Source organism: Stenella coeruleoalba (assembly GCF_951394435.1).
Source record: "Stenella coeruleoalba genome assembly, contig: scaffold_72, whole genome shotgun sequence".
Taxonomy (NCBI): Eukaryota; Metazoa; Chordata; class Mammalia; order Artiodactyla; family Delphinidae; genus Stenella; species Stenella coeruleoalba.
In genome coordinates, this window is record NW_027645862.1 from 1,295,089 (window position 1) to 1,321,760 (window position 26,672).

Here is a 26,672-nt window from a genome sequence, read left to right on the forward strand (position 1 = left end):
TAATTTATTCATATAAATACATGTATGTGCAGGGAATAATTGTTTTTTCTGTTTTATTTTTTAAATTTTACTTCTTTTTAATTTTGAATTTTATTTTATATTTTTATACAGCAGGTTCTTATTGGTTATCTATTTTATACATATAAATGTATACATGCCAATCCCAGTCTCTCAACTCCTCCCACCACCACCCCCCCAACAGCTTTCCCCCCTTGTTGTCCATACGTTTGTTGTCTACATCTGTTGCTCTATTTATGCCTTGCAAAATGGTTAATCTGTACAGTTTTTCTAGGTTCCACATATATGCATGAATATACAAGATTTGTTTTTCTCTTTCTGACTTACTTCACTCTGTATGACAGTCTCTAGATCCATCGACGTCTCTACAAATGACCCAATTTCATTCCTTTTCATGGCTTAGTAATATTCCATTTTATATATGTACCACAGCTTTATGCATTCGTCTGTCTGTGGGCATTTAGGTTGCTTCCATTACCTCGATATTGTAAATAGTGATGCAATGAACATTGCGGTGAATGACTCTTTTTGATTTATGGTTTTGTCTGGGTATATGTCCAGTACTGGGATTGCTGTATCATATGGTAATTCTATTGTTAGTTTCTTAAGAAATTCCATATTGTTCTCCATAATGACTGTATCAATTTATATTCCCAACAATAGTGGAAGAGGGTTCCTTTTCTCCACACCCTTTCCAGCATTTTTTGTTTGTAGATTTTCAATGATACCTATTCTACCAGGTGTGAGGTGATACCTCATTGTTGAATCCATTTCGTTGAGCAAGGGGTAGCTCTTGTCTATTACATATTTGGCTTATGGAATGGTATCTGTGCTAATTTCAAACTCTGCTTTTATGCAGCACCCCAACTCACCTTCCCCCTTAAGCAGGCATAAGTTGGTTTTCTAAACTTGAGACCCTGTTCTGTTTTCTAATTCAGTTCATGTGTAGCCAAGTTCACATTCCGTGTATTAGTGATACCTTATGATGTTTCTTTTTCTGTGTGACTTATTTCACTTAGAATCATTGTGCCTCAATGCACTCATTATGCTGGTACGGGCCTGGTGACATAGATTTCATTGCTGAGTGGTATTCTGTTGTACAGAAGTACCGCAACTTCTTTATCCATTATTTGCTCTCTGGGATATTTAACTTGTGCCGTAGAAGAGATTCCTGTAAAAAGAGCCGTCCCAAATTTTGGGGTTGCTGTGTCTTTTTGATATTAATTTCCCTAAGCTATAGGACCATAAGTGGAAGTGCCCTAGGCTCTGTTGCTTTGTTTTTTAGATGTTTCAGGAAACACCATACACTTCTCCTGAGTGTCTGTTGGCAATTTACATCCCGCCCATCAGCATAACAAGGCTCCCAGTTCTCCATGGCCTGTCCTGCCTTTCTGGATTTTACACTTTATTCTGATGGCCCTTTTGACCGGGGGGAAGTGAGACTTCATTGTAGTGCAGATTTCCTTTGCAAGCTTGCTTGGTTGGCCAAAAAGGGCGTATGCGTTTTTTCCTGAATATTTTCAGGAAAAAACGCATACGCCCTTTTTGGCCAAGTGCATCATTGTGGACGTTCTGCCTCTTTTCCTATGCTTTCAATGCAATTCCAGTCTACCTCCTGAAATCGGTTTCCTGCAATTCTGCCCCGCTTTCAAGTCCTCTTGGCAGCCTTACTTCAGTCTATTTTTGGACGATAGCTGTCATTTATAACTCTGCAGGTTTGTGAATTACAGTGCCCCTGAGCTCCTTTCTTCAACTCGCTTTCTTTTGAGCTGGCCGCAACACCGCAGGATGGCTTCAGGCCCTAATCTGGTTCCGGCCCGGCATGCTGAGCCTTTGGTTAATTCCTCTTCCTGGTGGGAAATTAGAGTTAAATTTGCCCGTCCAGACACCTCCAGCTAGCCTCTCATTGGTTCTCGCTATTCCTGTTCATCTTCCGCAGAAATTGCAAACTGGGCCAAACAGGAGGTTAAAGGGACTGACTCTCCAAGTGGGGAGAGTGTTAGTAAAGCGTCTGGAATGTTGCACCCGAGTACCAGGGGAGGAAAACTGAGACATATTTGAACACGTCTCCCGATCACATGGTTGATCATACTCTGGGTTCCACATGCATGTTTTAGCTGAAGGAAGAATACCTAAAATCTGCGTAGTTGAAACCCGTGGAATGGGTACCATGCAATATGACTTCAAAGGGTCTTCATTTGCTCACCGAACCTCTGCAATCCTATCACTGCTGCGTTTATGCCCCTGTACACATGCTTGATTCTCTTTCGGAGACATAGCAATCCATAGGTTTTAAGATACTTACTAGTCAGGTACATTCTTAGGCGTTTAATATGGGGTGTTGAGTCCATTTCGTTGAGCAAGGAGTAGCTCTTGTCTATTCCATATTTGGCTTAAGGAACTTTATCTGTGCTCATTTCAATCTCTGGTTTTATGCAGCACCCCAACTCACCTTTACCCTTAAGCAAGCATAAGTTGGTTTTCTAAATTTGAGACCCTGTTCTGTTCTGTAATTCAGTTCCTGTGTAGCCAAGTTTACATTCCGTGTATTACTGATATCTTATGATGTTTCTTTTTCTGTGTGAGTTACTTCAGTTAGAATCATCATACCTGAATCCACTCATTGTGCTTCTAAGGGCCTGATGACACAGATTTCATTGCTGAGTGATATTGCTTTGTAAGTAAATACCACAACTTCTTTATCCATTTTTCACTTTCTGCGATGTTGAACTTGTACTGTAAACGAGGTTCTTGTAAACAGAGCCGTTCCAAACTTTGGGGTGGCTGTGTCTTTTTGATTTTAATTTCCCTAAGCTATAGGACCATAAGTGGAAGTGCCCTAGGTTCTGTTGCTTTGTTTTTTAGATGTTTTAGGAAACACCATACACTTCTCCCGAGTGGTTGTTGGCAATTTACATCCCGCCCATCAGCATAACAAGGCTCCCAGTTCTCCATGGCCTGTCCTGCCTTTCTGGATTTTACACTTTTTTCAGATGGCCCTTTTGACCGGGGGGAAGTGAGACTTCATTGTAGTGCAGATTTCCTTTGCAAGCTTGCTTGGTTGGCCAAAAAGGGCGTATGCGTTTTTTCCTGAATATATTCAGGAAAAAACGCATACGCCCTTTTTGGCCAAGTGCATCATTGTGGACGTTCTGCCTCTTTTCCTATGCTTTCAATGCAATTCCAGTCTACCTCCTGAAATCGGTTTCCTGCAATTCTGCCCCGCTTTCAAGTCCTCTTGGCAGCCTTACTTCAGTTTATTTTTGGACGATAGCTGTCATTTATAACTCTGCAGGTTTGTGAATTACAGTACCCCTGAGCTCCTTTCTTCAACTCGCTTTCTTTTGAGCTGGCCGCAACACCGCAGGATGGCTTCAGGCCCTAATCTGGTTCCGGTACGGCACGCTGAGCCTTTGGTTATTTCCTCTTCCTGGTGGGAAATGAGAGTTAAATTTGCCCGTCCAGACACCTCCAGCTAGCCTCTCATTGGTTCTCTCTATTCCTGTTCATCTTCCGCAGAAATTGCAAACTGGGCCAAACAGGAGGTTAAAGGCGCTGACTCTCCAAGTGGGGAGAGTGTTAGTAAAGCGTCTGGAATGTTGCACCCGAGTACCAGGGGAGGAAAACTGAGACATATTTGAACACGTCTCCCGATCACATGGTTGATCATACTTGGGTTCCACATGCATGTTTTAGCTGAAGGAAGAATACCTTAAACCTGGAGAGTTGAGACCCGTGTAATGGGTACCATGCAATATGACTTCAAAGGGTCTTCATTTGCTCACCGAACCTCTCCAATCCTATCACTGCTGCATTTATGCCCCTGTACACATGCTTGATTCTCTTTTGTAGACATAGCAATCCATAGGTTTTAAGATACTTACTAGTCAGGTACATTCTTAGGCGTTTAATATGCGGTGTTGAGTCCATTTCGTTGAGCAAGGAGTAGCTCTTGTCTATTCCATATTTGACTTAAGGAACTTTATCTGTGCTCATTTCAATCTCTGGTTTTATGCAGCACCCCAACTCACCTTTCCCCTTAAGCAAGCATAAGTTGGTTTTCTAAATTTGAGACCCTGTTCTGTTCTGTAATTCAGTTCCTGTGTAGCCAAGTTTACATTCCGTGTATTACTGATATCTTATGATGTTTCTTTTTCTTTGTGACTTATTTCAGTTAGAATCATCATACCTGAATCCACTCATTGTGATGCTAAGGGCCTGATGACATAGATTTCATTGCTGAGTGATATTGCTTTGTAAGGAAATACCACAACTTCTTTATCCATTTTTCACTTTCTGCGATGTTGAACTTGTACTGTAAACGAGGTTCTTGTAAACAGAGGTGTCCCAAACTTTGGGGTGGCTGTGTCTTTTTGATTTTAATTTCCCTAAGCTATAGGACGATAAGTGGCAGTGCCCTAGGCTCTGTTGCTTTGTTTTTTAGATGTTTCAGGAAACACCATACACTTCTCCGGAGTGTCTGTTGGCAATTTACATCCCGCCCATCAGCATAACAAGGCTCCCAGTTCTCCATGGCCTGTCCTGCCTTTCTGGATTTTACACTTTTTTCAGATGGCCCTTTTGACCGGGGGGAAGTGAGACTTCATTGTAGTGCAGATTTCCTTTGCAAGCTTGCTTGGTTGGCCAAAAAGGGCGTATGCGTTTTTTCCTGAATATATTCAGAAAAAAACGCATACGCCCTTTTTGGCCAAGTGCATCATTGTGGACGTTCTGCCTCTTTTCCTATGCTTTCAATGCAATTTCAGTCTACCTCCTGAAATCGGTTTCCTGCAATTCTGCCCCGCATTCAAGTCCTCTTGGCAGCCTTACTTCAGTCTATTTTTGGACGATAGCTGTCATTTATAACTCTGCAGGTTTGTGAATTACAGTGCCCCTGAGCTCCTTTCTTCAACTCGCTTTCTTGTGACCTGGCCGCAACACCGCAGGATGGCTTCAGGCCCTAATCTGGTTCCGGTACGGCACGCTGAGCCTTTGGTTATTTCCTCTTCCTGGTGGGAAATGAGAGTTAAATTTGCCCGTCCAGACACCTCCAGCTAGCCTCTCATTGGTTCTCGCTATTCCTGTTCATCTTCCGCAGAAATTGCAAACTGGGCCAAACAGGAGGTTAAAGGCGCTGACTCTCCAAGTGGGGAGAGTGTTAGTAAAGCGTCTGGAATGTTGCACCCGAGTACCAGGGGAGGAAAACTGAGACATATTTGAACACGTCTCCCGATCACATGGTTGATCATACTCTGGGTTCCACATGCATATTTTAGCTGAAGGAAGAATACCTAAAACCTGGGTAGTTGAAACCCGTGGAATGGGTACCATGCAATATGACTTCAAAGGGTCTTCATTTGCTCACTGAACCTCTCCAATCCTATCACTGCTGCGTTTATGCCCCTGTACACATGCTTGATTCTCTTTCGGAGACATAGCAATCCATAGGTTTTACGATACTTACTAGTCAGGTACATTCTTAGGCGTTTAATATGCGGTGTTGAGTCCATTTCGTTGAGCAAGGAGTAGCTCTTGTCTATTCCATATTTGGCTTAAGGAACTTTATCTGTGCTCATTTCAATATCTGGTTTTATGCAGCACCCCAACTCACCTTTACCCTTAAGCAAGCATAAGTTGGTTTTCTAAATTTGAGAACCTGTTCTGTTTTGGAATTCAGTTCCTGTGTAGCCAAGTTTACATTCCGTGTATTAGTGATATCTTATGATGTTTCTTTTTCTGTGTGACTTATTTCAGTTAGAATCATCATACCTGAATCTACTCATTATGCTGCTACGGGCCTGATGACATAGATTTCATTGCTGAGTGATACTGCATTGTACGTAAGTACCACAAGTTCTTTATCCATTTTTCACTTTCTGCGATGTTGAACTTGTACTGTAAACGAGGTTCTTGTAAACAGAGCTGTTCCAAACTTTGGGGTGGCTGTGTCTTTTTGATTTTAATTTCCCTAAGCTATAGGACCATAAGTGGAAGTGCCCTAGGCTCTGTTGCTTTGTTTTTTAGATGTTTCAGGAAACACCATACACATCTCCCAAGTGTCTGTTGGCAATTTACATCCCACCCATCAGCATAACAAGGCTCCCAGTTCTCAATGGCCTGTTGCCTTTCTGGATTTTACACTTTTTTCAGATGGCCCTTTTGACCGGGGGGAAGTGAGACTTCATTGTAGTGCAGATTTCCTTTGCAAGCTTGCTTGGTTGGCCAAAAAGGGCGTATGCGTTTTTTCCTGAATATATTCAGGAAAAAACGCATACGCCCTTTTTGGCCAAGTGTATCATTGTGGACGTTCTGCCTCTTCTCCTATGCTTTCAATGCAATTCCAGTCTACCTCCTGAAATCGGTTTCCTGCAATTCTGCCCCGCTTTCAAGTCCTCTTGGCAGCCTTACTTCAGTGTATTTTTGGACGATAGCTGTCATTTATAACTCTGCAGGTTTGCGAATTACAGTGCCCCTGAGCTCCTTTCTTCAACTCGCTTTCTTTTGAGCTGGCCGCAACACCGCAGGATGGCTTCAGGCCCTAATCTGGTTCCGGCCCGGCATGCTGAGCCTTTGGTTAATTCCTCTTCCTGGTGGGAAATGAGAGTTAAATTTGCCCGTCCAGACACCTCCAGCTAGCCTCTCATTGGTTCTCGCTATTCCTGTTCATCTTCCGCAGAAATTGCAAACTGGGCCAAACAGGAGGTTAAAGGGACTGACTCTCCAAGTGGGGGAGAGTGTTAGTAAAGCGTCTGGAATGTTGCACCCGAGTACCAGGGGAGGAAAACTGAGACATATTTGAACACGTCTCCCGATCACATGGTTGATCATACTCTAGGTTCCACATGCATGTTTTAGCTGAAGGAAGAATACCTTAAACCTGGGTAGTTGAAACCCGTGGAATGGGTACCATGCAATATGACTTCAAAGGGTCTTCATTTGCTCACCGAACCTCTCCAATCCTATCACTGCTGCGTTTATGCCCCTGTACACATGCTTGATTCTCTTTCGGAGACATAGCAATCCATAGGTTTTAAGATACTTACTAGTCAGGTACATTCTTAGGCGTTTAATATGGGGTGTTGAGTCCATTTCGTTGAGCAAGGAGTAGCTCTTGTCTATTCCATATTTGGCTTAAGGAACTTTATCTGTGCTCATTTCAATCTCTGGTTTTATGCAGCACCCCAACTCACCTGTACCCTTAAGCAAGCATAAGTTGGTTTTCTAAATTTGAGACCCTGTTCTGTTCTGTAATTCAGTTCCTGTGTAGCCAAGTTTACATTCCGTGTATTACTGATATCTTATGATGTTTCTTTTTCTGTGTGAGTTACTTCAGTTAGAATCATCATACCTGAATCCACTCATTGTGCTGCTAAGGGCCTGATGACACAGATTTCATTGCTGAGTGATATTGCTTTTTAAGTAAATACCACAACTTCTTTATCCATTTTTCACTTTCTGCGATGTTGAACTTGTACTGTAAACGAGGTTCTTGTAAACAGAGCCGTTCCAAACTTTGGGGTGCCTGTGTCTTTTTGATTTTAATTTCCCTAAGCTATAGGACCATAAGTGGAAGTGCCCTAGGTTCTGTTGCTTTGTTTTTTAGATGTTTTAGGAAACACCATACACTTCTCCCGAGTGGTTGTTGGCAATTTACATCCCGCCCATCAGCATAACAAGGCTCCCAGTTCTCCATGGCCTGTCCTGCCTTTCTGGATTTTACACTTTTTTCAGATGGCCCTTTTGACTGGGGGGAAGTGAGACTTCATTGTAGTGCAGATTTCCTTTGCAAGCTTGCTTGGTTGGCCAAAAAGGGCGTATGCGTTTTTTCCTGAATATATTCAGGAAAAAACGTATACGCCCTTTTTGGCCAAGTGCATCATTGTGGACGTTCTGCCTCTTCTCCTATGCTTTCAATGCAATTCCAGTCTACCTCCTGAAATCGGTTTCCTGCAATTCTGCCCCGCTTTCAAGTCCTCTTGGCAGCCTTACTTCAGTTTATTTTTGGACGATAGCTGTCATTTATAACTCTGCAGGTTTGTGAATTACAGTACCCCTGAGCTCCTTTCTTCAACTCGCTTTCTTTTGAGCTGGCCGCAACACCGCAGGATGGCTTCAGGCCCTAATCTGGTTCCGGTACGGCACGCTGAGCCTTTGGTTATTTCCTCTTCCTGGTGGGAAATGAGAGTTAAATTTGCCCGTCCAGACACCTCCAGCTAGCCTCTCATTGGTTCTCGCTATTCCTGTTCATCTTCCGCAGAAATTGCAAACTGTGCCAAACAGGAGGTTAAAGGCGCTGACTCTCCAAGTGGGGAGAGTGTTAGTAAAGCGTCTGGAATGTTGCACCCGAGTACCAGGGGAGGAAAACTGAGACATATTTGAACACGTCTCCCGATCACATGGTTGATCATACTCTGGGTTCCACATGCATATTTTAGCTGAAGGAAGAATACCTAAAACCTGGGTAGTTGAAACCCGTGGAATGGGTACCATGCAATATGACTTCAAAGGGTCTTCATTTGCTCACCGAACCTCTCCAATCCTATCACTGCTGCGTTTATGCCCCTGTACACATGCTTGATTCTCTTTCGGAGACGTAGCAATCCATAGGTTTTACGATACTTACTACTCAGGTACATTCTTAGGCGTTTAATATGCGGTGTTGAGTCCATTTCGTTGAGCAAGGAGTAGCTCTTGTCTATTCAATATTTGGCTTAAGGAACTTTATCTGTGCTCATTTCAATCTCTGGTTTTATGCAGCACCCCAACTCACCTTTCCCCTTAAGCAAGCATAAGTTGGTTTTCTAAATTTGAGAACCTGTTCTGTTTTGGAATTCAGTTCCTGTGTAGCCAAGTTTACATTCCGTGTATTAGTGATATCTTATGATGTTTCTTTTTCTGTGTGACTTACTTCAGTTAGAATCATCGTACCTGAATCTACTCATTATGCTGCTACGGGCCTGATGACATAGATTTCATTGCTGAGTGATACTGCATTGTACGTAAGTACCACAAGTTCTTTATCCATTTTTCACTTTCTGCGATGTTGAACTTGTACTGTAAACGAGGTTCTTGTAAACAGAGCCGTTCCAAACTTTGGGGTGGCTGTGTCTTTTTTATTTTAAATTCCCTAAGCTATAGGACCATAAGTGGAAGTCTCCTAGGCTCTGTTGCTTTGTTTTTTAGATGTTTCAGGAAACACCGTACACATCTCCCAAGCGTGTGTTGGCAATTTACATCCCACTCATCAGCATAACAAGGCTCCCAGTTCTCAATGGCCTGTTGCCTTTCTGGATTTTACACTTTTTTCAGATGGCCCTTTTGACCGGGGGGAAGTGAGACTTCATTGTAGTGCAGATTTCCTTTGCAAGCTTGCTTGGTTGGCCAAAAAGGGCGTATGCGTTTTTTCCTGAATATATTCAGGAAAAAACGCATACGCCCTTTTTGGCCAAGTGCATCATTGTGGACGTTCTGCCTCTTCTCCTATGCTTTCAATGCAATTCCAGTCTACCTCCTGAAATCGGTTTCCTGCAATTCTGCCCCGCTTTCAAGTCCTCTTGGCAGCCTTACTTCAGTGTATTTTTGGACGATAGCTGTCATTTATAACTCTGCAGGTTTGCGAATTACAGTGCCCCTGAGCTCCTTTCTTCAACTCGCTTTCTTGTGACCTGGCCGCAACACCGCAGGATGGCTTCAGGCCCTAATCTGGTTCCGGCCCGGCATGCTGAGCCTTTGGTTAATTCCTCTTCCTGGTGGGAAATGAGAGTTAAATTTGCCCGTCCAGACACCTCCAGCTAGCCTCTCATTGGTTCTCGCTATTCCTGTTCATCTTCCGCAGAAATTGCAAACTGGGCCAAACAGGAGGTTAAAGGGACTGACTCTCCAAGTGGGGGAGAGTGTTAGTAAAGCGTCTGGAATGTTGCACCCGAGTACCAGGGGAGGAAAACTGAGACATATTTGAACACGTCTCCCGATCACATGGTTGATCATACTCTAGGTTCCACATGCATGTTTTAGCTGAAGGAAGAATACCTTAAACCTGGGTAGTTGAAACCCGTGGAATGGGTACCATGCAATATGACTTCAAAGGGTCTTCATTTGCTCACCGAACCTCTCCAATCCTATCACTGCTGCGTTTATGCCCCTGTACACATGCTTGATTCTCTTTCGGAGACATAGCAATCCATAGGTTTTAAGATACTTACTAGTCAGGTACATTCTTAGGCGTTTAATATGGGGTGTTGAGTCCATTTCGTTGAGCAAGGAGTAGCTCTTGTCTATTCCATATTTGGCTTAAGGAACTTTATCTGTGCTCATTTCAATCTCTGGTTTTATGCAGCACCCCAACTCACCTGTACCCTTAAGCAAGCATAAGTTGGTTTTCTAAATTTGAGACCCTGTTCTGTTCTGTAATTCAGTTCCTGTGTAGCCAAGTTTACATTCCGTGTATTACTGATATCTTATGATGTTTCTTTTTCTGTGTGAGTTACTTCAGTTAGAATCATCATACCTGAATCCACTCATTGTGCTGCTAAGGGCCTGATGACACAGATTTCATTGCTGAGTGATATTGCTTTTTAAGTAAATACCACAACTTCTTTATCCATTTTTCACTTTCTGCGATGTTGAACTTGTACTGTAAACGAGGTTCTTGTAAACAGAGCCGTTCCAAACTTTGGGGTGCCTGTGTCTTTTTGATTTTAATTTCCCTAAGCTATAGGACCATAAGTGGAAGTGCCCTAGGTTCTGTTGCTTTGTTTTTTAGATGTTTTAGGAAACACCATACACTTCTCCCGAGTGGTTGTTGGCAATTTACATCCCGCCCATCAGCATAACAAGGCTCCCAGTTCTCCATGGCCTGTCCTGCCTTTCTGGATTTTACACTTTTTTCAGATGGCCCTTTTGACTGGGGGGAAGTGAGACTTCATTGTAGTGCAGATTTCCTTTGCAAGCTTGCTTGGTTGGCCAAAAAGGGCGTATGCGTTTTTTCCTGAATATATTCAGGAAAAAACGTATACGCCCTTTTTGGCCAAGTGCATCATTGTGGACGTTCTGCCTCTTCTCCTATGCTTTCAATGCAATTCCAGTCTACCTCCTGAAATCGGTTTCCTGCAATTCTGCCCCGCTTTCAAGTCCTCTTGGCAGCCTTACTTCAGTTTATTTTTGGACGATAGCTGTCATTTATAACTCTGCAGGTTTGTGAATTACAGTACCCCTGAGCTCCTTTCTTCAACTCGCTTTCTTTTGAGCTGGCCGCAACACCGCAGGATGGCTTCAGGCCCTAATCTGGTTCCGGTACGGCACGCTGAGCCTTTGGTTATTTCCTCTTCCTGGTGGGAAATGAGAGTTAAATTTGCCCGTCCAGACACCTCCAGCTAGCCTCTCATTGGTTCTCGCTATTCCTGTTCATCTTCCGCAGAAATTGCAAACTGTGCCAAACAGGAGGTTAAAGGCGCTGACTCTCCAAGTGGGGAGAGTGTTAGTAAAGCGTCTGGAATGTTGCACCCGAGTACCAGGGGAGGAAAACTGAGACATATTTGAACACGTCTCCCGATCACATGGTTGATCATACTCTGGGTTCCACATGCATATTTTAGCTGAAGGAAGAATACCTAAAACCTGGGTAGTTGAAACCCGTGGAATGGGTACCATGCAATATGACTTCAAAGGGTCTTCATTTGCTCACCGAACCTCTCCAATCCTATCACTGCTGCGTTTATGCCCCTGTACACATGCTTGATTCTCTTTCGGAGACGTAGCAATCCATAGGTTTTACGATACTTACTACTCAGGTACATTCTTAGGCGTTTAATATGCGGTGTTGAGTCCATTTCGTTGAGCAAGGAGTAGCTCTTGTCTATTCAATATTTGGCTTAAGGAACTTTATCTGTGCTCATTTCAATCTCTGGTTTTATGCAGCACCCCAACTCACCTTTCCCCTTAAGCAAGCATAAGTTGGTTTTCTAAATTTGAGAACCTGTTCTGTTTTGGAATTCAGTTCCTGTGTAGCCAAGTTTACATTCCGTGTATTAGTGATATCTTATGATGTTTCTTTTTCTGTGTGACTTACTTCAGTTAGAATCATCGTACCTGAATCTACTCATTATGCTGCTACGGGCCTGATGACATAGATTTCATTGCTGAGTGATACTGCATTGTACGTAAGTACCACAAGTTCTTTATCCATTTTTCACTTTCTGCGATGTTGAACTTGTACTGTAAACGAGGTTCTTGTAAACAGAGCCGTTCCAAACTTTGGGGTGGCTGTGTCTTTTTTATTTTAAATTCCCTAAGCTATAGGACCATAAGTGGAAGTCTCCTAGGCTCTGTTGCTTTGTTTTTTAGATGTTTCAGGAAGCACCATACACATCTCCCAAGCGTGTGTTGGCAATTTACATCCCACCCATCAGCATAACAAGGCTCCCAGTTCTCAATGGCCTGTTGCCTTTCTGGATTTTACACTTTTTTCAGATGGCCCTTTTGACCGGGGGGAAGTGAGACTTCATTGTAGTGCAGATTTCCTTTGCAAGCTTGCTTGGTTGGCCAAAAAGGGCGTATGCGTTTTTTCCTGAATATATTCAGGAAAAAACGCATACGCCCTTTTTGGCCAAGTGCATCATTGTGGACGTTCTGCCTCTTTTCCTATGCTTTCAATGCAATTCCAGTCTACCTCCTGAAATCGGTTTCCTGCAATTCTGCCCCGCTTTCAAGTCCTCTTGGCAGCCTTACTTCAGTCTATTTTTGGACGATAGCTGTCATTTATAACTCTGCAGGTTTGTGAATTACAGTGCCCCTGAGCTCCTTTCTTCAACTCGCTTTCTTGTGACCTGGCCGCAACACCGCAGGATGGCTTCAGGCCCTAATCTGGTTCCGGCACGGCACGCTGAGCCTTTGGTTAATTCCTCTTCCTGGTGGGAAATGAGAGTTAAATTTGCCCGTCCAGACACCTCCAGCTAGTCTCTCATTGGTTCTCGCTATTCCTGTTCATCTTCCGCAGAAATTGCAAACTGGGCCAAACAGGAGGTTAAAGGGACTGACTCTCCAGGTCGGGAGAGTGTTAGTAAAGCGTCTGGAATGTTGCACCCGAGTACCAGGGGAGGAAAACTGAGACATATTTGAACACGTCTCCCGATCACATGGTTGATCATACTCTGGGTTCCACATGCATGTTTTAGCTGAAGGAAGAATACCTTAAACCTGGGTAGTTGAAACCCGTGGAATGGGTACCATGCAATATGACTTCAAAGGGTCTTCATTTGCTCACCGAACCTCTCCAATCCTATCACTGCTGCGTTTATGCCCCTGTACACATGCTTGATTCTCTTTCGGAGACATAGCAATCCATAGGTTTTAAGATACTTACTAGTCAGGAACATTCTTAGGCGTTTAATATGGGGTGTTGAGTCCATTTCGTTGAGCAAGGAGTAGCTCTTGTCTATTCCATATTTGGCTTAAGGAACTTTATCTGTGCTCATTTCAATCTCTGGTTTTATGCAGCACCCCAACTCACCTTTACCCTTAAGCAAGAATAAGTTGGTTTTCTAAATTTGAGACCCTGTTCTGTTCTGTAATTCAGTTCCTCTGTAGCCAAGTTTACATTCCGTGTATTACTGATATCTTATGATGTTTCTTTTTCTGTGTGACTTATTTCAGTTAGAATCTTCATACCTGAATCCACTCACTGTGCTGCTAAGGGCCTGATGACACAGATTTCATTGCTGAGTGATATTGCTTTGTAAGTAAATACCACAACTTCTTTATCCATTTTTCACTTTCTGCGATGTTGAACTTGTACTGTAAACGAGGTTCTTGTAAACAGAGCCGTTCCAAACTTTGGGGTGGCTGTGTCTTTTTGATTTTAATTTCCCTAAGCTATAGGACCATAAGTGGAAGTGCCCTAGGTTCTGTTGCTTTGTTTTTTAGATGTTTCAGGAAACACCATACACTTCTCCCGAGTGGTTGTTGGCAATTTACATCCCGCCCATCAGCATAACAAGGCTCCCAGTTCTCCATGGCCTGTCCTGCCTTTCTGGATTTTACACTTTTTTCAGATGGCCCTTTTGACCGGGGGGAAGTGAGACTTCATTGTAGTGCAGATTTCCTTTGCAAGCTTGCTTGGTTGGCCAAAAAGGGCGTATGCGTTTTTTCCTGAATATATTCAGGAAGAAACGCATACGCCCTTTTTGGCCAAGTGCATCATTGTGGACGTTCTGCCTCTTTTCCTATGCTTTCAATGCAATTCCAGTCTACCTCCTGAAATCGGTTTCCTGCAATTCTGCCCCGCTTTCAAGTCCTCTTGGCAGCCTTACTTCAGTCTATTTTTGGACGATAGCTGTCATTTATAACTCTGCAGGTTTGTGAATTACAGTGCCCCTGAGCTCCTTTCTTCAACTTGCTTTCTTGTGACCTGGCCGCAACACCGCAGGATGGCTTCAGGCCCTAATCTGGTTCCGGCACGGCACGCTGAGCCTTTCGTTATTTCCTTTTCCTGGTGGGAAATGAGAGTTAAATTTGCCCGTCCAGACACCTCCAGCTAGTCTCTCATTGGTTCTCGCTATTCCTGTTCATCTTCCGCAGAAATTGCAAACTGGGCCAAACAGGAGGTTAAAGGGACTGACTCTCCAGGTCGGGAGAGTGTTAGTAAACCGTCTGGAATGTTGCACCCGAGTACCAGGGGAGGAAAACTGAGACATATTTGAACACGTCTCCCGATCACATGGTTGATCATACTCTAGGTTCCACATGCATGTTTTAGCTGAAGGAAGAATACCTTAAACCTGGGTAGTTGAAACCCGTGGAATGGGTACCATGCAATATGACTTCAAAGGGTCTTCATTTGCTCACCGAACCTCTCCAATCCTATCACTGCTGCGTTTATGCCCCTGTACACATGCTTGATTCTCTTTCGGAGACATAGCAATCCATAGGTTTTAAGATACTTACTAGTCAGGAACATTCTTAGGCGTTTAATATGGGGTGTTGAGTCCATTTCGTTGAGCAAGGAGTAGCTCTTGTCTATTCCATATTTGGCTTAAGGAACTTTATCTGTGCTCATTTCAATCTCTGGTTTTATGCAGCACCCCAACTCACCTTTACCCTTAAGCAAGAATAAGTTGGTTTTCTAAATTTGAGACCCTGTTCTGTTCTGTAATTCAGTTCCTCTGTAGCCAAGTTTACATTCCGTGTATTACTGATATCTTATGATGTTTCTTTTTCTGTGTGACTTATTTCAGTTAGAATCTTCATACCTGAATCCACTCACTGTGCTGCTAAGGGCCTGATGACACAGATTTCATTGCTGAGTGATATTGCTTTGTAAGTAAATACCACAACTTCTTTATCCATTTTTCACTTTCTGCGATGTTGAACTTGTACTGTAAACGAGGTTCTTGTAAACAGAGCCGTTCCAAACTTTGGGGTGGCTGTGTCTTTTTGATTTTAATTTCCCTAAGCTATAGGACCATAAGTGGAAGTGCCCTAGGTTCTGTTGCTTTGTTTTTTAGATGTTTCAGGAAACACCATACACTTCTCCCGAGTGGTTGTTGGCAATTTACATCCCGCCCATCAGCATAACAAGGCTCCCAGTTCTCCATGGCCTGTCCTGCCTTTCTGGATTTTACACTTTTTTCAGATGGCCCTTTTGACCGGGGGGAAGTGAGACTTCATTGTAGTGCAGATTTCCTTTGCAAGCTTGCTTGGTTGGCCAAAAAGGGCGTATGCGTTTTTTCCTGAATATATTCAGGAAAAAACGCATACGCCCTTTTTGGCCAAGTGCATCATTGTGGACGTTCTGCCTCTTTTCCTATGCTTTCAATGCAATTCCAGTCTACCTCCTGAAATCGGTTTCCTGCAATTCTGCCCCGCTTTCAAGTCCTCTTGGCAGCCTTACTTCAGTCTATTTTTGGACGATAGCTGTCATTTATAACTCTGCAGGTTTGTGAATTGCAGTGCCCCTGAGCTCCTTTCTTCAACTTGCTTTCTTGTGACCTGGCCGCAACACCGCAGGATGGCTTCAGGCCCTAATCTGGTTCCGGCACGGCACGCTGAGCCTTTCGTTATTTCCTTTTCCTGGTGGGAAATGAGAGTTAAATTTGCCCGTCCAGACACCTCCAGCTAGTCTCTCATTGGTTCTCGCTATTCCTGTTCATCTTCCGCAGAAATTGCAAACTGGGCCAAACAGGAGGTTAAAGGCGCTGACTCTCCAAGTGGGGATAGTGTTAGTAAAGCGTCTGGAATGTTGCACCCGAGTACCAGGGGAGGAAAACTGAGACATATTTGAACACGTCTCCCGTTCACATGGTTGATCATACTTGGGTTCCACATGCATGTTTTAGATGAAGGAAGAATACCTTAAACCTGGAGAGTTAAGACCTATGTAATGGGTACCATGCAATATGACTTCAAAGGGTCTTCATTTGCTCACCAAACCTCTCCAATCCTATCACTGCTGCGTTTATGCCCCTGTACACATGCTTGATTCTCTTTCGGAGACATAGCAATCCATAGGTTTTAAGATACTTACTAGCCAGGAACATTCTTAGGCGTTTAATATGGGGTGTTGAGTCCATTTCGTTGAGCAAGGAGTAGCTCTTGTCTATTCCATATTTGGCTTAAGGAACTTTATCTGTGCTCATTTCAATCTCTGGTTTTATGCAGCACCCCAACTCACCTTTACCCTTAAGCAAGAATAAGTTGGTTTTCTAAATTTGAGACCCTGTTCTGTTCTGTAATTCAGTTCCTGTGTAGCCAAGTTTACATTCCGTGTATTACTGATATCTTATGATGTTTCTTTTTCTGTGTGACTTATTTCAGTTAGAATCATCATACCTGAATCCACTCACTGTGCTGCTAAGGGCCTGATGACACAGATTTCATTGCTGAGTGATATTGCTTTGTAAGTAAATACCACAACTTCTTTATCCATTTTTCACTTTCTGTGATGTTGAACTTGTACTGTAAACGAGGTTCTTGTAAACAGAGCCGTTCCAAACTTTGGGGTGGCTGTGTCTTTTTGATTTTAATTTCCCTAAGCTATAGGACCATAAGTGGAAGTGCCCTAGGCTCTGTTGCTTCGTTTTTTAGATGTTTCAGGAAACACCATACACTTCTCCTGAGTGTCCGTTGGCAATTTACATCCCGCCCATCAGCATAACAAGGCTCCCAGTTCTCAATGGCCTGTTGCCTTTCTGGATTTTACACTTTTTTCAGATGGCCCTTTTGACCGGGGGGAAGTGAGACTTCATTGTAGTGCAGATTTCCTTTGCAAGCTTGCTTGGTTGGCCAAAAAGGGCGTATGCGTTTTTTCCTGAATATATTCAGGAAAAAACGCATACGCCCTTTTTGGCCAAGTGCATCATTGTGGACGTTCTGCCTCTTTTCCTATGCTTTCAATGCAATTCCAGTCTACCTCCTGAAATCGGTTTCCTGCAATTCTGCCCCGCTTTCAAGTCCTCTTGGAAGCCGTACTTCAGTCTATTTTTGGACGATAGCTGTCATTTATAACTCTGCAGGTTTGTGAATTGCAGTGCCCCTGAGCTCCTTTCTTCAACTCGCTTTCTTGTGACCTGGCCACAACTCCGCAGGATGGCTTCAGGCCCTAATCTGGTTCCGGCCCGGCATGCTGAGCCTTTGGTTAATTCCTCTTCCTGGTGGGAAATGAGAGTTAAATTTGCCCGTCCAGACACCTCCAGCTAGCCTCTCATTGGTTCTCGCTATTCCTGTTCATCTTCCGCAGAAATTGCAAACTGGGCCAAACAGGAGGTTAAAGGGACTGACTCTCCAAGTGGGGAGAGTGTTAGTAAAGCGTCTGGAATGTTGCACCCGAGTACCAGGGGAGGAAAACTGAGAAATATTTGAACATGTCTCCCCTTCACATGGTTGATCATACTTGGGTTCCACATGCATGATTTAGCTGAAGGAAGAATACCTTAAACCTGTGTATTGAAACCCGTGGAATGGGTACCATGCAATATGACTTCAAAGGGTCTTCATTTGCTCTCCGAACCTCTCCAATCCTATCACTGCTGCGTTTATGCCCCTGTACACATGCTTGATTCTCTTTCGGAGACATAGCAATCCATAGGTTTTAAGATACTTACTAGTCAGGTACATTCTTAGGCATTTAATATGCGGTGTTGAGTCGATTTCGTTGAGCAAGGAGTAGCTCTTGTCTATTCCATATTTGGCTTAAGGAACTTTATCTGTGCTCATTTCAATCTCTGGTTTTATGCAGCACCCCAACTCACCTTTCCCCTTAAGCAAGCATAAGTTGGTTTTCTAAATTTGAGACCCTGTTCTGTTCTGTAATTCAGTTCCTGTGTAGCCAAGTTTACATTCCGTGTATTACTGATATCTTATGATGTTTCTTTTTCTGTGTGACTTATTTCAGTTAGAATCATCATACCTGAATCCACTCATTGTGCTGCTAAGGGCCTGATGACACAGATTTCATTGCTGAGTGATATTGCTTTGTAAGTAAATACCACAACTTCTTTATCCATTTTTCACTTTCTGCGATGTTGAACTTGTACTGTAAACAAGGTTCTTGTAAACAGAGCCGTTCCAAACTTTGGGGTGGCTGTGTCTTTTTCATTTTAATTTCCCTAAGCTATAGGACCATAAGTGGAAGTGCCCTAGGTTCTGTTGCTTTGTTTTTTAGTTGTTTCAGGAAACACCATACACTTCTCCCGAGTGGTTGTTGGCAATTTACATCCCGCCCATCAGCATAACAAGGCTCCCAGTTCTCCATGGCCTGTCCTGCCTTTCTGGATTTTACACTTTTTTCAGATGGCCCTTTTGACCGGGGGGAAGTGAGACTTCATTGTAGTGCAGATTTCCTTTGCAAGCTTGCTTGGTTGGCCAAAAAGGGCGTATGCGTTTTTTCCTGAATATATTCAGGAAAAAACGCATACGCCCTTTTTGGCCAAGTGCATCATTGTGGACGTTCTGCCTCTTTTCCTATGCTTTCAATGCAATTCCAGTCTACCTCCTGAAATCGGTTTCCTGCAATTCTGCCCCGCTTTCAAGTCCTCTTGGCAGCCTTACTTCAGTCTATTTTTGGACGATAGCTGTCATTTATAACTCTGCAGGTTTGTGAATTACAGTGCCCCTGAGCTCCTTTCTTCAACTCGCTTTCTTTTGAGCTGGCCGCAACACCGCAGGATGGCTTCAGGCCCTAATCTGGTTCCGGTATGGCACACTGAGCCTTTGGTTATTTCCTCTTCCTGGTGGGAAATGAGAGTTAAATTTGCCCGTCCAGACACCTCCAGCTAGCCTCTCATTGGTTCTCGCTATTCCTGTTAATCTTCCGCAGAAATTGCAAACTGGGCCAAACAGGAGGTTAAAGACGCTGACTCTCCAAGTGGGGAGAGTGTAAGTAAAGCGTCTGGAATGTTGCACCCGAGTACCAGGGGAGGAAAACTGAGACATATTTGAACACGTCTCCCGTTCACATGGTTGATCATACTCTGGGTTCCACATGCATGTTTTAGCTGAAGGAAGAATACCTTAAACCTGGAGAGTTGAGACCCGTGTAATGGGTACCATGCAATATGACTTCAAAGGGTCTTCATTTGCTCACCGAACCTCTCCAATCCTATCACTGCTGCGTTTATGCCCCTGTACACACGCTTGATTCTCTTTTGGAGACATAGCAATCCATAGGTTTTAAGATACTTACTAGTCAGGTACATTCTTAGGCGTTTAATATGGGTTGTTGAGTCCAATTCGTTGAGCAAGGAGTAGCTCTCGTCTATTCCATATTTGGCTTAAGGAACTTTATCTGTGCTCATTTCAATCTCTGGTTTTATGCAGCACCCCAACTCACCTTTCCCCTTAAGCAAGCATAAGTTGGTTTTCTAAATTTGAGACCCTGTTCTGTTTTGGAATGCAGTTCCTGTGTAGCCAAGTTTACATTCCGTGTATTAGTGATATCTTATGATGTTTCTTTTTCTGTGTGACTTATTTCAGTTAGAATCATCGTACCTGAATCCACTCATTATGCTGCTACGGGCCTGATGACATAGATTTCATTGCTGAGTGATACTGCATTGTACGTCAGTACCACAAGTTCTTTATCCATTTTTCACTTTCTGTGATATTGAACTTGTACGGTAAACGAGGTTCTTGTAAACGGAGGCGTCCCAAACTTTGGGGTGGCTGTGTCTTTTTTATTTTAATTTCCCTAAGCTATAGGACCATAAGTGGAAGTGCCCTAGGCTCTGTTGCTTTGTTTTTTAGATGTTTCAGGAAACACCATACACTTCTCCTGAGTGTCTGTTGGCAATTTACATCCCGCCCATCAGCCTAACAAGGCTCCCAGTTCTCCATGGCCTGTCCTGCCTTTCTGGATTTTACACTTTTTTCAGATGGCCCTTTTGACCGGGGGGAAGTGAGACTTCATTGTAGTGCAGATTTCCTTTGCAAGTTTGCTTGGTTGGCCAAAAAGGGCGTATGCGTTTTTTCCTGAATATATTCAGGAAAAAACGCATACGCCCTTTTTGGCCAAGTGCATCATTGTGGACGTTCTGCCTCTTTCCCTATGCTTTCAATGCAATACCAGTCTACCTCCTGAAATCGGTTTCCTGCAATTCTGCCCCGCTTTCAAGTCCTCTTGGCAGCCTTACTTCAGTATATTTTTGGATGATAGCTGTCATTTATAACTCTGCAGGTTTGTGAATTACAGTGCCCCTGAGCTCCTTTCTTTTACTCGCTTTCTTGTGACCTGGCCGCAACTCCGCAGGATGTCTTCAGGCCCTAATCTGGTTCTGGCACGGCACGCTGAGCCTTTGGTTAATTCCTCTTCCTGGTGGGAAATGAGAGTTAAATTTCCCATCCAGACACCTCCAGCTAGTCTCTCATTGGTTCTCGCTATTCCTGTTCATCTTCCACAGAAATTGCAAACTGGGCCAAACAGGAGGTTAAAGGGACTGACTCTCCAAGTGGGGAGAGTGTTAGTAAAGCGTCTGGAATGTTGCACCCGAGTACCAGGGGAGGAAAACTGAGACATATTTGAACACGTCTCCCGTTCACATGGTTGATCATACTTGGGTTCCACATGCATGTTTTAGCTGAAGGAAGAATTCGTTAAACCTGGAGAGTTAAGACCCGTGTAATGGGTACCATGCAATATGACTTCAAAGGGTCTTCATTTGCTCACCGAACCTCTCCAATCCTATCACTGCTGCGTTTATGCCCCTGTACACATGCTTGATTCTCTTTCGGAGACATAGCAATCCATAGGTTTTAAGATACTTACTAGTCAGGTACATTCTTAGGCGTTTAATATGCGGTGTTGAGTCCATTTCGTTGAGCAAGGAGTAGCTCTTGTCTATTCCATATTTGGCTTAAGGAACTTTATCTGTGCTCATTTCAATCTCTGGTTTTATGCAGCACCCCAACTCACCTTTCCCCTTAAGCAAGCATAAGTTAGTTTTCTAAATTTGAGACCCTGTTCTGTTCTGTAATTCAGTTCCTGTGTAGCCAAGTTTACATTCCGTGTATTACTGATATCTTATGATGTTTCTTTTTCTGTGTGACTTATTTCAGTTAGAATCATCATACCTGAATCCACTCATTGTGCTGCTAAGGGCCTGATGACACAGATTTCATTGCTGAGTGATATTGCTTTGTAAGTAAATACCACAACTTCTTTATCCATTTTTCACTTTCTGCGATGTTGAACTTGTACTGTAAACGAGGTTCTTGTAAACAGAGCCGTTCCAAACTTTGGGGTGGCTGTGTCTTTTTGATTTTAATTTCCCTAAGCTATAGGACCATAAGTGGAAGTGCCCTAGGTTCTGTTGCTTTGTTTTTTAGTTGTTTCAGGAAACACCATACACTTCTCCCAAGTGGTTCTTGGCAATTTACATCCCGCCCATCAGCATAACAAGGCTCCCAGTTCTCCATGGCCTGTCCTGCCTTTCTGGATTTTACACTTTTTTCAGATGGCCCTTTTGACCGGGGGGAAGTGAGACTTCATTGTAGTGCAGATTTCCTTTGCAAGCTTGCTTGGTTGGCCAAAAAGGGCGTATGCGTTTTTTCCTGAATGTATTCAGGAAAAAACGCATACGCCCTTTTTGGCCAAGTGCATCATTGTGGACGTTCTGCCTCTTTTCCTATGCTTTCAATGCAATTCCAGTCTACCTCCTGAAATCGGTTTCCTGCAATTCTGCCCCGCTTTCAAGTCCTCTTGGCAGCCTTACTTCAGTCTATTTTTGGACGATAGCTGTCATTTATAACTCTGCAGGTTTGTGAATTACAGTGCCCCTGAGCTCCTTTCTTCAACTCGCTTTCTTGTGACCTGGCCGCAACACCGCAGGATGGCTTCAGGCCCTAATCTGGTTCCGGCCCGGCATGCTGAGCCTTTGGTTAATTCCTCTTCCTGGTGGGAAATGAGAGTTAAATTTGCCCGTCCAGACACCTCCAGCTAGTCTCTCATTGGTTCTCGCTATTCCTGTTCATCTTCCGCAGAAATTGCAAACTGGGCCAAACAGGAGGTTAAAGGCGCTGACTCTCCAAGTGGGGAGAGTGTTAGTAAAGCGTCTGGAATGTTGCATCCGAGTACCAGGGGAGGAAAACTGAGACATATTTGAACACGTCTCCCGTTCACATGGTTGATCATACTCTGGGTTTCACATGCATGTTTTAGCTGAAGGAAGAATACCTTAAACCTGGAGAGTTGAGACCCGTGTAATGGGTACCATGCAATATGACTTCAAAGGGTCTTCATTTGCTCACCGAACCTCTCCAATCCTATCACTGCTGCATTTATGCCCCTGTACACACGCTTGATTCTCTTTTGGAGACATAGCAATCCATAGGTTTTAAGATACTTACTAGTCAGGTACATTCTTAGGCGTTTAATATGGGGTGTTGAGTCCATTTTGTTGAGCAAGGAGTAGCTCTCGTCTATTCCATATTTGGCTTAAGGAACTTTATCTGTGCTCATTTCAATCTCTGGTTTTATGCAGCACCCCAACTCACCTTTCCCCTTAAGCAAGCATAAGTTGGTTTTCTAAATTTGAGACCCTGTTCTGTTTTGGAATGCAGTTCCTGTGTAGCCAAGTTTACATTCCGTCTATTAGTGATATCTTATGATGTTTCTTTTTCTGTGTGACTTATTTCAGTTAGAATCATCATACCTGAATCCACTCATTATGCTGCTACGGGCCTGATGACATAGATTTCATTGCTGAGTGATACTGCATTGTACGTAAGTACCACAAGTTCTTTATCCATTTTTCACTTTCTGCGATGTTGAACTTGTACTGTAAACGAGGTTCTTGTAAACAGAGGCGTCCCAAACTTTGGGGTGGCTGTGTCTTTTTGATTTTAATTTCCCTAAGCTATAGGACCATAAGTGGAAGTGCACTAGGCTCTGTTGCTTTGTTTTTTAGATGTTTCAGGAAACACCATACACTTCTCCGGAGTGGCTGTTGGCAATTTACATCCCGCCCATCAGCATAACAAGGCTCCCAGTTCTCCATGTCCTGTCCTGCCTTTCTGGATTTTACACTTTTTTCAGATGGCCCTTTTGACCGGGGGGAAGTGAGACTTCATTGTAGTGCAGATTTCCTTTGCAAGCTTGCTTGGTTGGCCAAAAAGGGCGTATGCTTTTTTCCCTGAATATATTCAGGAAAAAACGCATACGCCCTTTTTGGCCAAGTGCATCATTGTGGACGTTCTGCCTCTTTTCCTATGCTTTCAATGCAATTCCAGTCTACCTCCTGAAATTGGTTTCCTGCAATTCTGCCCCGCTTTCAAGTCCTCTTGGCAGCCTTACTTCAGTCTATTTTTGGACGATAGCTGTCATTTATAACTCTGCAGGTTTGTGAATTACAGTGCCCCTGAGCTCCTTTCTTCAACTCGCTTTCTTTTGAGCTGGCCGCAACACCGCAGGATGGCTTCAGGCCCTAATCTGGTTCCGGTACGGCACGCTGAGCCTTTGGTTATTTCCTCTTCCTGGTGGGAAATGAGAGTTAAATTTGCCCGTCCAGACACCTCCAGCTAGCCTCTCATTGGTTCTCGTTATTCCTGTTCATCTTCCACAGAAATTGCAAACTGGGCCAAACAGGAGGTTAAAGGGACTGACTCTCCAAGTAGGGAGAGTGTTAGTAAAGCGTCTGGAATGTTGCACCCGAGTACCAGGGGAGGAAAACTGAGACATATTTGAACACGTCTCCAGATCACATGGTTGATCATACTCTGGGTTCCACATGCATGTTTTAGCTGAAGGAAGAATACCTAAAATCTGCGTAGTTGAAACCCGTGGAATGGGTACCATGCAATATGACTTCAAAGGTCTTCATTTGCTCACTGAACCTCTCCAATCCTATCACTGCTGCGTTTATGCCCCTGTACACATGCTTGATTCTCTTTCGGAGACATAGCAATCTATAGGATTTAAGATACTTACTAGTCAGGTACATTCTTAGGCGTTTAATATGCGGTGTTGAGTCCATTTCGTTGAGCAAGGAGTAGCTCTTGTCTATTCCATATTTGGCTTAAGGAACTTTGTGCTCATTTCAATCTCTGGTTTTATGCAGCACCCCAACTCACCTTTCCCCTTAAGCAAGCATAAGTTGGTTTTCTAAATTTGAGACCCTGTTCTGTTCTGTAATTCAGTTCCTGTGTAGCCAAGTTTACATTCCGTGTATTACTGATATCTTATGAAGTTTCTTTTTCTGTGTGACTTACTTCAGTTAGAATCATCATACCTGAATCCACTCATTGTGCTGCTAAGGGCCTGATGACACAGATTTCATTGCTGAGTGATATTGTTTGTAAGTAAGTACAACAACTTTTTTATCCATTTTTCACTTTCTGCGATGTTGAACTTGTACTGTAAACGAGGTTCTTGTAAACAGAGCCGTTCGAAACTTTGGGGTGGCTGTGTCTTTTTGATTTTAAATTCCCTAAGCTATAGGACCATAAGTGGAAGTGCCCTAGGCTCTGTTGATTTGTTTTTTAGATGTTTCAGGAAACACCATACACTTCTCCCGAGTGTTTGTTGGCAATTTATATCCCGCCCTTCAGCATAACAAGGCTCCCAGTTCTCCATGGCCTGTCCTGCCTTTCTGGATTTTACACTTTTTTCAGATGGCCCTTTTGACCGGCGGGAAGTGAGACTTCATTGTAGTGCAGATTTCCTTTGCAAGCTTGCTTGGTTGGCCAAAAAGGGCGTATGCGTTTTTTCCTGAATATATTCAGGAAAAAACGCATACGCCCTTTTTGGCCAAGTGCATCATTGTGGACGTTCTGCCTCTTTTCCTATGCTTTCAATGCAATTCCAGTCTACCTCCTGAAATCGGTTTCCTGCAATTCTGCCCCGCTTTCAAGTCCTCTTGGCAGCCTTACTTCAGTCTATTTTTGGACGATAGCTGTCATTTATAACTCTGCAGGTTTGTGAATTACAGTGCCCCTGAGCTCCTTTCTTCAACTCGCTTTCTTGTGACCTGGCCGCAACACCGCAGGATGGCTTCAGGCCCTAATCTGGTTCCGGTACGGCACGCTGAGCCTTTGGTTATTTCCTCTTCCTGGTGGGAAATGAGAGTTAAATTTGCCCGTCCAGACACCTCCAGCTAGCCTCTCATTGGTTCTCGCTATTCCTGTTCATCTTCCGCAGAAATTGCAAACTGGGCCAAACAGGAGGTTAAAGGCGCTGACTCTCCAAGTGGGGAGAGTGTTAGTAAAGCGTCTGGAATGTTGCACCCGAGTACCAGGGGAGGAAAACTGAGACATATTTGAACACGTCTCCCGTTCACATGGTTGATCATACTCTGTGTTCCACATGCATGTTTTAGCTGAAGGAAGAATACCTTAAACCTGGAGAGTTGAGACCCGTGTAATGTGTACCATGCAATATGACTTCAAAGGGTCTTCATATGCTCACCGAACCTCTCCAATCCTATCACTGCTGCGTTTATGCCCCTGTACACATGCTTGATTCTCTTTCGGAGACATAGCAATCCATAGGTTTTAAGATACTTACTAGTCAGGTACATTCTTAGGCGTTTAATATGGGGTGTTGAGTCGATTTCGTTGAGCAAGGAGTAGCTCTTGTCTATTCCATATTTGGCTTAAGGAACTTTATCTGTGCTCATTTCAATCTCTGGTTTTATGCAGCACCCCAACTCACCTTTCCCCTTAAGCAAGCATAAGTTGGTTTTCTAAATTTGAGACCCTGTTCTCTTCTGTAATTCAGTTCCTGTGTAGCCAAGTTTACATTCCGTGTATTACTGATATCTTATGATGTTTCCTTTTCTGTGTGACTTATTTCAGTTAGAATCATCATACCTGAATCCACTCATTGTGCTGCTAAGGGCCTGATGACACAGATTTCATTGCTGTGTGATATTGCTTTGTAAGTAAATACCACAACTTCTTTATCCATTTTTCACTTTCTGCGATGTTGAACTTGTACTGTAAACGAGGTTCTTGCAAACAGAGCCGATCCAAACTTTGGGGTGGCTGTGTCTTTTTGATTTTAATTTCCCTAAGCTATAGGACCATAAGTGGAAGTGCCCTAGGTTCTGTTGCTTTGTTTTTTAGATGTTTCAGGAAACACCATACACTTCTCCGGAGTGGCTGTTGGCAATTTACATCCCGCCCATCAGCATAACAAGGCTCCCAGTTCTCCATGGCCTGTCCTGCCTTTC

The 26,672-nt window shown here is 43.5% G+C and overlaps 1 long non-coding RNA gene across 6 annotated transcripts in view; it reads left to right on the plus strand.

The window, feature by feature from the left end:
• The window catches only part of LOC307181512, a 508,875-nt gene that overhangs the window by 371,981 nt on the left and 110,222 nt on the right, over nt 1–26,672 (plus strand). For 4 of the 6 annotated variants that reach the window (XR_013826936.1, XR_013826937.1, XR_013826938.1 and 1 more), the window contains exons 3-4: nt 7,356–7,437; nt 10,515–10,596. This is a non-coding gene — a long non-coding RNA (uncharacterized lncRNA). Of the gene's footprint in view, nt 1–2,621; nt 2,696–7,351; nt 7,438–10,514; nt 10,597–26,672 lie in introns of those variants that run through there. The other 2 variants (XR_013826941.1, XR_013826940.1) reach the window with 2 other exon arrangements.